The sequence below is a fragment of the Lissotriton vulgaris genome, chromosome 2_1, assembly GCF_964263255.1.
Source record: "Lissotriton vulgaris chromosome 2_1, aLisVul1.2, whole genome shotgun sequence".
Taxonomy (NCBI): Eukaryota; Metazoa; Chordata; class Amphibia; order Caudata; family Salamandridae; genus Lissotriton; species Lissotriton vulgaris.
This window is the reverse complement of record NC_141687.1, coordinates 277859347-277871672: the sequence shown is the minus strand read 5'-3', so window position 1 is coordinate 277871672 and position 12326 is coordinate 277859347.

Sequence of the window (12326 nt, the reverse complement as noted above, 5' to 3'; positions counted from 1 at the left end):
ATGTATGTGGACTGGGCTGTTGGATCAGGGGTGACAGGTGTGCCCGGTTGTGGGTCAGGAACGAGAGTAACACCAAGTTTTGGGGTTAACGAAGGTTTTATTGGAATTCCCCGCTGTGATTTTAACATTAAAGTTCTCCTCGTTCGAAAAGTGAGTCTCTCTTTAGCAAATTTGCTTGGATCCGTTTTTACGTTCTGTGTCTTCCGCTTCGTGTGGACGTGGTACACCTCAGGGTCTGGTCAGGCGGCAGTCACTCGGCTCCGGTTCCCATGCAAAAAGAGACCAACATAAAGCGAGCCGTTAGTTCTCCTGTCTACTGGGGTTTTACACCTGAAGGGCCGTGTGAAGTGAGGGAGGGATTCACCGGTGACTCGTATTTCTAGTTCCGTGTAGTGGTTTGGGTTTGTACAGACAGTGAGGGTTATACGCGGGGTAAAGGACACAAGAGGGGGGGTTTAAACGCGGGAATGCCAACACGGGTTCTTTTACTTTTAACTGCGTTTGCTTCCCACCCAAGCTGCCATACGCTGCCGTACCTGTACAAGCCACGCTCCTCCCCTGGGAGAGTGGCACGGCGGCTCACGGGAACGTTGGCCTCCTGGCTCTCCGGGAAACTCCTCTTCTGCTCTTCCTCCGGGACGTTCTTCGGTCTTCTCTCGTACTCCTTCGCTGCTGCCGACTTCCTTCGCGCGTTCTCCACCTCCGCTCCTCTCCTCCTCCTTCGGGGTGATGTCACACGCCGAGTAAAGCACTTCCGGGGTTTTAACCAATCCTGCACCTCTGACGTGTGCAGAGGGAGTGTTTTCCTCCTCCATGTAGGACCAGTTAAAGGCGCCGTGTTCTTCTTCCTCGAGTCCTCCCTGACCTGCGCCCCAAGGATCCGTCTGTAAGGAAGGAGTAATTACGGAGTCATTTCCGGGGGTCCACCACTCCTCAGATCCCGTTACCCTCACCCCGTTACAATGTATTATTACATTGTGAGTTTAGGCATATTAAACTTTACCTTTCCATCATAAGCCCTTGGGAAGATAGGTTGGAAAACATAGTACACAGCCTGCCCATTCTATCCTATGGGAAGATGGCCTTTAAACAGTGAAAAACGAAAATGGAGATTATTTCACTGTCAGGACATGACACGCACCTTAGTACATGTCCTACCTTTCACATGTGCTGCACCCTGTCCAGGGGTACCCTAGCCCTACCATAGGTGTGTCTGATGTACACAGAAAGGGAAGGGCAAGGTCTGGCAAGTGAATGCACTTGACAGAACAACATGGCAGTTTAACAAACTGAGCACAGGCCTTGCAATGGCAGGCCTGAATTCCCTTTTTAGGTCTCGCCTGAGCCAGCGCATGCGCGCGCTGCACTGCGAGACATTTAGTTAGGGCTTTTAACTAGATTTCACTCAGCCACTTTTAGGAGGCGTTACTGCACCAGAACGCCTCCTTAAGGCGCAGGGCTTTACAACGTGATGCATCCCCCAGATGCGACACGTTGTAAATAGCCCGCACCATGGCGCATCTTTTGCGCCGCCGCTGCGTCACAAAAGTGACGCAACGGCGGCGCAAAAGAGGCACAAGGGGCTTGTAAATCTGCCCCAAAGTGCTTTGCCTGTCTAGCTGTGCCTGCCTTCTTTTATTTCAATATCCAAGTCGAAAATGTAATCCTTGTGGTACAGAAGACAACTTGACAATCATGTTGGCTGACTTTGACGTACACAGGGTTTAGTAGAGGCAGTTCTTACGAGGGTCTCAGCCTGCAACAGACACGCTCCCACAGTGCCGCTGAGGCATCATTTACTTTGCCTTTAAGAGATCTCTTTTTTCCATTTTCTTTCCTGCTTTTTAGGATTTTGATCTTGATAGTAGCTGTTATAACAAGCATTGGCATAGCCAATAGGTCTCACTTTTTGGTCTTTATATAAGTGTTTAGCCATACAACAGTTGATGTTGTTGCACCAAGGATATTGTGCTGCATATTTAAATACTTATAAGGTCCCAAAAGCAAGACCTATTGGCTATGCCAATGCTTGTTAAGGATACATGTGTGGGTGGCTCAAATTGTGCTGCAGGCCCACTAGTAGCAGTTGCATTACCAGCCCTGGCACACATAGTGCACTTTACTAGGGACTTCACTTAGTAAAGCAAACATACCAATCATGGACAACCAATTACCATTACTTTACACAGCGAACACTTACACTTTGACACTGTTTAAAATTTTTCTTTTTAACACACTTTATTATAGATTGCAAAGTCGGCACGGTGAAAAACAGGGACAAAAGGTATCGTACATTCTCTTTTTCAAATTTACCCCCTTCAGTTTATAAAACAAATAAAATCAAAGCACCCTACCTAGCTTTGCACAGTAGATCTCTTCAGAAACATATTACATGGTCCTGACCCAGCCTATTAATGGAGGAATATGCTCAGGGTAAATCAGATAACAGTGCAATAAAGTCCATTAGTTATTATTAAACAAGAACACTCCTTAACCTACTACCCAAGCCAACCCTAACCCGCCCCCCACCCATTCCTGGCCGTTCCAGTCCCAGCACTTCCACTACTAATGGAGTAACTCCTGCCACTTCCCCGCTTATAGGGTGTGTGTACTAGAGGAAATCACCTGCGTCAGCTAGAAGGGTCTCTAATCAAAGATACACAAGAACCTGGGGAGTCATACACTTCACTGGACCCAGTCACCTGTGTTGGGACTAAGTCGAGTGCTTCTAGGCCAATCAACATAGCTTCCCACTCCAGTGATATAGGTTGTTTACGTAACCCTCTCTCTTCCTCTCTCCGAAGGGCCGCTCCAACGGCCCGACCCCACTGCATTAAGTCCGCCTTCGACCTGGCCACCATGGGGGATCTGGGAGACTTCCATCTCATCGTTATGACCCTAGTGGCCAGAATGAGTGCCAAATCTAGGAATCTCAGCATAACTTTTGGCCTCCCTGAACGGCGTCGTAACCCCACCAGGCAAGGCAGTATCGCATTAGGGACCGGCACAGTCGTGAGGACTTGACAAACCTCCACCCAGTATCCCCTCACTCGAGGACAAGACCACATCATATGGATGAAACCCGCTTCTTCTACCCCGCAACGAGGGCAACAGTGGGGAGAGTCCGGGAACATGCGGTGTAATTTCTTGGGGGTAAGATATGATCTATGGAGCACCATCGATTCGATAAATTTAAGTCTGACATTTTGTGACACCCTTTTAGGGTGTTCAAGCATAAGTTTCCATGTTTTGTCCGTAATCTCAGTAACCAAATCCTCTGCCCAACGTGTTCTAAGAAGCAGAAGTGGGATCGCTGCGTGTGCCCTTATGCCCGTGTACAACCAACGCACCAGGTGACCGCCTGATTCCATGTAATATAGAAGATGTACTAATTCATGTTGTGTGGGTTTGGACTGCTGTGGTGCCCAAGTGGTCCTAATGTAGTGTGTCACCGTAGCATGTAACAAGTAGAGGCGTGGTGGGGCCCCAGTCACCTGAAAAAAGGAGTCATGATCTAATAGGGCATCGTCCCCAAAAAAGGATCCCACTTCCTCCACCCCACTATCCATCCATCCTTGTAGTCTAGCCCGAGTGAGTCAACCCTGCGGCGTAGGGATGCCCAATAAGGGAATATTCGCCGCGTAAGGTGGTACCGCCGACGTGTAGGATAGGCTTTCCTCCAGCAATGTAAAGCGGTTTTTAGCAAGCAGGGACAGTCCGGGGGGATCCGGGTCTTAGGCAACAATAAAGAATGGAGTTCCCCTCAGTTAAGTCTCTCTGGTGTGAAGTCAATCTCATACAAATTCCTACCCTCAGTCCAATAGGAGAGCCACTGGAGTGGACTAGCATAGTAGTATACCCAAAAATCAGGCACTGCCTGCCGTCGTCCCCAGCTGTAGTTTCCGAAGGCTGATCTATCGCCGGCCTGCTCCCCAGATAAGAGTGGTCAAGATAGTGTTCAGGGTGTTAAAAATGGATTGGGGGAGATCACTGGTAAGTTTACAAAATAATATAGGAGACTAGGAAGCATGACCATCTTTGAAATGTCGATTCTACCCATCACAGACAAAGGCAAGGAGGTCCAAAACCCCACACTACTACGGAGTCTTGTTATGGCACTCTGAATATTACCATCGATCTGGTCCTCCGGTGCCCCATACACTCGTATACCCAGGTACTTAAACGTGGTAGGGGCAACAGTGATATCGGACATGCCCAATCGTATGTGAGTGAAGTGTGGCGTCTCGCGGAAGAAAAAATCGATCGACTTTCCGGGATTGATCGCTAGGCCCGATAGTTGCTCGAACGTATCGAAAAGGGCGAGTAACGGATTATTGTCCGCGTCAAATCACGGAGATATAGAAGAATATCGTCAGCGTAAATAGATATAAGGTGCTGTGTTCCATCAATAGGGATGCCTTGACGGTCTGCTGACTCCCGGAGGGCTAAGGCCAAGGGCTCCAGGGCAAGCACAAACAGCAGGGGAGAAAGGGGGCAGCCCTGTCTCGTACCCCTGTGAATCGCGTAGCGTACTGAGATATATCGGCCCGTGCGCGCTCTGGCCATAGGAAAGGTATACAATAGACGAACCCACTTAAGAAAGTTATCCGGGAACCCAAACCGTTTCAGAGATTCAAACATAAATCCCCAAGAGAGGGAGTCGAATGCCTGTTTAAGGTCAAGTGCTATACATCCCGCGCGGGGAAGCTCGCATGAGGTAGCTGTCATTATCGAGTGTAATCTACGAGTATTCAGAGATGTGCTGCGATTCGGAAGGAATCCACACTGATCCTGGTGGATAAGAGTGGGGAGGTACGTGTGTATGCGGCTGTTGAGGGCCTTACTGAGAATCTTATATTCGGTGGAGAGCAAGGAGAGAGGTCTATAGTTGCAGCATATCCTGTCCCGGCTTAGGTACGGACGCAACCAACACCTGCACAGTGAATTCCGGTAGGTGGTCCTTATCAAACGCCACCCGCTATACCGCCTCTAAAATTGGCATGAGGAGATCCGAGTAAGTTAGATAGAACTCCACAGGGAGACCGTCCATGCCAGGTGTCTTATTGCTATTCAGGCTCTTAATCGCTGCTCGTATCTCCTGTTGGGTAATTGGGCCATCAATATCTTTCTCAGTGTCCTCCGTCAGCACTGGAAAGGGGAGGTCCCGTAGGAGCTCATCGATCCTTGCGCTGTCTATGAGCACGGGGGTGCGTACAGGGCCTGAAGATGGTTGCGGAACGCAGTATTTATTTCCGCATGTGTGTTGACTACGAGACCCAACTGGTTACGTACACTGGTTATGTTTGGTGGGTCAGGCTGGCAAGCAGTGTGCCGGATCTGTCAGCTTCAGAGTGTTTCCGTTTAAGGTATTTCCTATAATCAATCACCCTGAGTGTCTTTAACGTATCAGCATGGACAACGTAAGCGGTCTGCAACTCCCCCTTCCTCCCGGGATCAAGGGCTACCTCCCTCTCCAGTACCTGCAGTCTGTCCTCCACATCGCAAAGTTTCCGGTGTATCTCTTGTCTAGCTCCTACGAGTTGCCCTATTGCCGCTCCCCGAACCACTTTCTTCAGGGCATCCCACTCTATCAGGTTAGAGGAGACAGTATTCCAGTTTTCCCCTATGCAATTAGATATGACAGTAGATAATGATGAACGGAAGAGAGCGTCCTCTAATAAACCCGTGTTTAATCTCCAGGTGGGCACCAGAGTCGGTACCCTACCCCAGAGGAGCGTAAGTGTCAGGGGTCTATGATCCGAAAAGGTCTTTGCGAAATACTCCGATCCGCCTATACCTGTGAGGAGAGATCTGGAGCAAAGAAGTCGGTCAATTCTGGTGTGAAGATTGTGTATTGGAGAATAAAAGGAATATTCTTTGTACGTACGGTGGAGATCCCGCCAGGTAACTGATAAGGCCCAGCCATCCACCCAGGAAGTGAATTGCTCGGTTAACCTAGTCGCAACAGAGGCCTGAAGTGGTGGGTGTGATCTATCTAGTCCTAAGTCTAATATCGCATTCCAGTCTCCTCCAAGTATCCAAAGAATCTCGTCCCAATCCGCCAAAACTACTCCCAATCTGTGTAGGAACCTATCTTGTTCGAAGTTTGGAGCATAAATGCTCTCTCGGACCAGTAATGTACCATCTAGAGTACCCTTAACTAGTATATATCTACCCTGGTCGTCCACCCAGCGTTCAAGTTCAACATATGGGATCCCATGACGTACCCAGATAGTCGCCTCTTTGGCAAAAGCCAAATAATTTGTGGAAAAAATGCGACCTCGCCATTTCTTCCACATCTTCTATGTTTCAGAATCCGTGAGGTGGGATTCCTGGAGGAATGCAATATGTGTCTGGTGTCTGAGGAGGAAGGCATGAACACACGGACTCTTCTGTATGGACCCCAGTCCCCGAACATTCCAGGTGAGTAGATTATAAGACCCTTTAGTCTCAGCGGTCCTTGTCATAGTCCCAATGGTGCAATATTGTCCCCACCCGCGATAAGCGCCCAAGTATATACAACCAGGAATCCCCGTTCCCTAAAACTAAAACTAAACCCGGCACAGCGCTAGAACCGCGCTGAGCCCAACAGTGTTGCAACAAGCAAAGAAAGCAAATGAGAGTGCATACGCCAAGAGGGAGATGGCCAGCCGCCAGCATGGTCATAATGCAGCCAGCCATAGATTCCCGATGGCTCCACGGTACTCCATCCCGGGGGGGGATAAAAGCTATGAGTATGAAGGGATTGGCAAGGTGGACCCAATCCTACACTAGGTCCTACAACATTCAGGAACCCCAAGGCCCCCGTATAAGACAACAACAGCATCAAGGTCATGAACCGTACATATAAAGGACCCAGCCGAGAGCTTCAGCCCATAATGCATGGTCTAAGAGTGGCTTCTACTGTGGCCCCAGGGGCCCGGCGTAAGGGTACAAACCACTAGTCCAACTCAAATCAGCACAGCAAGAACACTACCAATGTACATAGGCATAGCTCAACAGGGAGAAGGATACAGCATCAGTAATCAATTATCCATTATGTCATCAGCCGCTCTAGGCGTAATGTTGGGGAACAATATGGCACTGTGCTTAGAGTCTGAATGCAGGGTGCAGTCATCTGAATCAGTGGTGATTTTGTGCGAGTCCTCGCAAAATGCTCCAGCCGCTGTCAGCGCCCCCTCCTGATCCCTACGCTGTTGTTCTCTCGAAGGGCCAGCACCCCTGCTGCCTCAACTGGGCCTTGGGGAATGACGAGGTGACCGCTCGGAAGCACCTTCCGAGCCCTGCGTAAGTCTCTCCGAAGCATTGACCTGGGTGGAACCTATGCACATCACTTCCATCCACTCTTCAACGTCAGCAGGGCTTTCGAAGAAATGCATTTTCTTCTCATGGATAACCTTCAATCAAGCAGGATATAAGAGCGCATATTTGAGCTGCGCAGTCTGAAGTTTTTTCTTCACTGCGAGATAGGAGGATCGCTGTCTCTGGACTAGCAGTGTGTAGTCAGGATATAAGGACACCCGGTGGTTCTCAAATTGAATGAGTACTTTCTCCCGAGCTTTCTGCAGCAGAGTATCCCGGTCCCTATAATTGAGGACCCTCACAATCAAAGGGCGGGGCGGTAATCCAGGTTTAGGTGGACCAGTCGGGATTCAGTGTGCCCATTCCACACAGAAATATGGAGTAAGTCCTTCAGGTGCCACATGATCCCTAAACCATTGCTCCATAAATTCCGCTGCCTTAGCCCCTTCGCCGCTCTCCGGCAGACCAATAACGCGTACATTGTTGCGCCTATTGCGCCCTTCTGCATCTTCCACCCCATTGAGGAGCGTAGTAACTTGCTGTTGGAGCTGCTTCAAGGAGGTGGAATGCTCCGCCAACGTCGGAGTGAGATCCGTTAAGGGTAAGCCATGTTCTTTAACTTTATCCGCCAGCTTGCAGTGTTCTGCTTTTAGGAGAGTCAGGCCAGTAGTAAGGGTGCATAGTTGTAGCTCCATCGCAGTCCTGGAGTTGCGGATCTCTTTGAGAATCAGATCCAATTTGTCTGAGGGCTGCCCATCTCCGTATCCAGTCGAGGTGGCCCCCGGCGAGGAACTCCTGCTGGCTGCACCCGGCATGGTGCGAGGGGGGGCGCTCCGTCCGTCCTGTCCCTTTGTCCGGTTTCTGCCCATAGTATGTAGACTTCTCCAGACACGCCGCAGGGCCACCACACCAAGCAGCCAAGGCACAGGTCGCCACCGGATCCTAGAAAATGACGCCCTGTAGCCGCGTTAGGCCGAGAGGGCGCGCACCAGCATCCAGCCGAGTGATCCCCGGGGCAAACAGGTGGACAGCAAGGCACAGAGGAGGGCCGATATAGCAGCCAGCGGGGAAGATGCGCCCTGACCAGGATCACCAATCCAAGGCTCAGGCCAGGGAAGGCCAGCCTGCAACGTTCCAGGCCAACTCCCGGCGCTGCCAAGGCGACCAGTTCCGGATTAAAATTCACTGCATGAAGAGGGGGGGAAGGCAAGAGACTCAGGTGGTCAGAGCAAGTGGGGGGGTGCTCTTCCAGCAGGGCACCGCACTCACAGTTCCTTTCGCTGAGCCCCCATGCCTTCCTCACCGACCCCGCAGCTGTGGCCCCCCAGCCTGACCGGTATTAGCAAGGGGCACGGGCCAGACCACCGCGGGAGCAGGCGGCAGGCCCCAGAAGGCAGCACCAGCGACCAAGCGAGCAGGCGGCTCACCCCTTCAAGACCGATGCAACAGCACTGGACCCCCGGGTGGTTCGCCCCCGCCCCCAGCCACACAGTCCAGAGAAGCAGTCTGCTGTATCAGGCCCGTTGAGTCCCCAGATGTCTCAGATGGCCCCTCGGTTCCCCAGCTGCATCTCCAGTCTCATCAGCTGCCCCCGCAGCAGCCGCGGCCGGGGCCCAGCAGGGACGATCTCCGCACACGCGGCCAGCAATCAGGCGTGCTAATTCATGCAGGCCTCTGCCCGGCCCTCTCACACTCCTCCAGTGTCCGGCTCGACGCAGCACAGTCCAGCAAGGCCCCCTGCAGGCCCAGGTGGCCGCCAGACGCACACAGCCCCCAGCCCACCGCAGCTGCCAGCAGGTCCCGCCATCTGCCACGGAAATTTCAGGCCTCGCCGAGGCGTCACCACTGCTGCCGCTCCCTCTCACTGCCCTCCGCATCCACGTTCCACTGCGCAGGCCCACTCGCAGAGCCCGCAGCAGGCCCCGTGCAGTATAGGCCCCTCCAGCGATGGTGGGCAAAGACTCCCCCAGCCGGGCAGCATCCAGTGGCAGCAGCCCCGTCCAGCAGTCAGCGGCTGCGCACCAGGGCACTCGTATACAGACTCCAGAAGGCGGCTCCACGCAGCCCGGCCTCCACCTTCACCACAGCGCCCGTCCTTGGCCTCCACCCCTCAGCAGGCAGGCCTCACCCCACCTCGTCACCGCCAGGTAATTCCCAAGGGCAGCGTAGTTTCCTGGGGGGGGCACGAAGGTAGCAGCGTCACCGACCCCACTCCCTTGCAGGTACAGGCGCTACGGGAGCCACGCCTTCAGGGTGAATTCCCCCAGGATGGTCCGGAGCTCTATCGCGCCATAACCACCATCTTGGCTGGCTAGCCACGCCCCCCCCCATACTTTGACACTGTTTAGCAGTGGCAAAGTGTCCAAAGCATCTGAGCCAGTCAAAAATAGCGGAGGTAGAGGCAAAAAGTCTGGGCTAATCACGCCAAGAAGTGCCAGGTCTAACACCTACTATGAGGTCCTGTGTAGCATCCAGATGTACGTTCCAGATCTCGATAATACTGGCAAAGTGGCAGCAGATAAGCCTTTTGACATCAATGAATGTTTTTCTGTTTTACAGGAACTACAAGACTTCCAAGATGAGCGTTGAAATGAAACTATTAAACGTTCTGCCACTGATGAAGTGAAGGTGCAACCAGCAACTCCTGGCTGGATTCCTAACATAAGTAATCTAGTTTGAGAAAAGATTACTGAAAAAGGAGTCTGGCCCATCATACAGAGCACCAGTGCAAGTCCTTGGCATAAGAAGTACCAGACCTGTGATTTTTGCCACCAGTTGCTGGCTGTGGAACTAAACGGTTTGTGTAAATTGATCAAACCACACCATGTGGCCAGTCCTACACAGTAGGCCATGAGGACTCCAGGGTAGCTACCTGTCTCCTCTTACAACCATACAGTAAATTCCTCTACAAACATATAATAATAATGAAATTGCTTTTCCCGGGCTGGGCACTTGAGATGCTGAAACGTTATTATTTCCTGTTACTGCTGCAAACACAGAAGGCACACCACCTGTGAGTTTACAGTCTTTTACTGCTACCCCAAAAAACTAACCGCCCGATTCATGAACCTAAATTGCGCTCGCAAGGGGCCGGATTCTGAGAATCCGGCCCTTTGCGAGAGCGATTTTTGCATTTGGGATTCAGCATCCCAAATGCAAATATCGCTAATTTCGATGTCGCAAATGTGCGAGGAATTACATTTAAGGAATCTCTATTAGAGATCAGACCTCGCGGTAAATTGCGAAAACTCAGAAAAATGCATTTAAATGCATTTTTCTGAGTTGCATGTTACACACACACATGTCCTTTGGACATGTGTGTGTGCAACACCTGTGTGAAATTTCATTTGAGGGGTGCTACAGGGTGTCCTGTGGACACCCCTGGCACCCTTCAAATCGCAATCTTATTTGCGATTAGCTAATTGCTAATCGCAAATAAGGAATACTCCCCATTCATTCCTATGGGCCTTTTGGCCCATAGGAATGAATGGCGAGTTATTCCTTATTTGCGATCAGCAATTTGCTAATCGCAAATAAGGAATCAGTAGGAATCGCATTTTATTATGCGATTCCTACATGATTACCGTTTTGCGAGTCCTTAATAGCGAATCGCTATGATTCGCTATTAGGGGCTCGCAAAACGGCCCGTTGATGAATCAGGCTGTAGATTTTTATTATCAACCACCTTTGGAGGTGTCTACCTGTTCTCCCTCACCACGTGAGGTTCCTGTTTTTTCACAGATCGCCTTTGGCTACTTTGCCAACATTGATGATTTTTCTTCATACACTTCATTGCATGGGATACATGCATTTCTCTTCTGGCTGAAACAAACTTATCTGATTCAACCATGGTCATATATCTGGATTTCCATTTCACTTCTTTACCTATTCATTTGGATTAGATTTGTTACGCTTTTCTTTTTGTTCCTAAATGGACATTATCTCCCAGAACTTTCTGCTGTTGAACTGATAAATGAGGCATTGAAACCTCATTCTTCTCCACATAAAGTGCGACGAGACCTGTCCATTGTGAACATTTCTGCATTTCCTGTACATGATGGAATTGTTTGGAATAAGGTTCCTGTCAGAACTGACAGCCTTAGGGTGCTATTCCACTTTTTGCCTGTCTTCCTGTACGTGATGGAATTGTTTGGAATAAGGTTCCTGTTAGACCTGAAAGCCTTAGGGTGGTATTCCACTAACTTTTTGCCTGTCTTCCTCCATTTTTCTGACCTCAATCTTACTGGCTTTATGATTTGCGCATTTTACCACTGCTAACCACTGCTAAAGTGCTTGTTCTCGTGATCTTTCCCCTAAACATAGTAACATAGTCTCATAGCCAATTGGCCTATTGAATTTACTTATAAGTCCTTAGTAAAGTGCACTACATGTGCCCAGGGCATGTTCATTAAATGCTACTGGAGGGCCTACAGCACTCATTGTTCCACCCTATTTAGGAGCCCTCTAACCATGGCTCTGGCCTGCCATGTGCAGTTTACACTGCCTTTTCGACCTGGCAAGATAAACCTCTTGCCAAGCCAAACCTTCGAGTTTTTATACATACAAGTCATCCCTAAAGTAGGCCCTGTAGGACCCACGGGGTAGGGTACAATGTATTTAAAAGGCAATACATGTACTTTTAAGTTTACATGTCTTGTTAGTGAAAACGTTTTTAAGTTGCAGTTTAGCAAATGCCACTTTTAGAAAATTTGCATTTACTTACTTTAGCAATTTGAAGCCTGCTGCCTATCTATGTTCAGTCTGGGTTGGGTGAAGAGCTGGGCTTTGTGTGTTCCCTCTAGACAATGGCACACAAAGGAAGCTTAGGTGTGTCTTGATGGGCCATTCTGGGTGATGGCAGGGAGGGGCGTTGCACAGCCTCAATCTCACCATTCTTTTGGGCACCTGGTCCTGGCCCAACACAGGGGCTCCTGTGGATAGGATGGTTGCCCAACACCACCCAGGCGACCCCACTTTTCTCTCCCAGCACCCCACCGCCGGGAGCTTGGTGGTCCAAGCTTCAG